Genomic DNA, 220 nt, shown 5'->3' on the forward strand with positions numbered 1-220 from the left:
GTGAGGTTATTGATACATATGTGTACATTATACTGCTTTCTTGATATACATTGATATATCAATATTTTGACATTTTGATATATATTGATATTTGATACATACTGAATTTTTGATGTATATGTGCACATTATACACTTTTTTGTATGTTTGCAAATTTCTAAAGTAAAAATCGAGGGGAATTTTTTCTCTGTGTGGGAATATCTCTTGCCTTCAAACTTAG

This window comes from Bison bison, unplaced genomic scaffold (assembly GCF_000754665.1).
Source record: "Bison bison bison isolate TAMUID 2011002044 unplaced genomic scaffold, Bison_UMD1.0 scf7180017849062, whole genome shotgun sequence".
In the NCBI taxonomy this organism is placed as follows: Eukaryota; Metazoa; Chordata; class Mammalia; order Artiodactyla; family Bovidae; genus Bison; species Bison bison.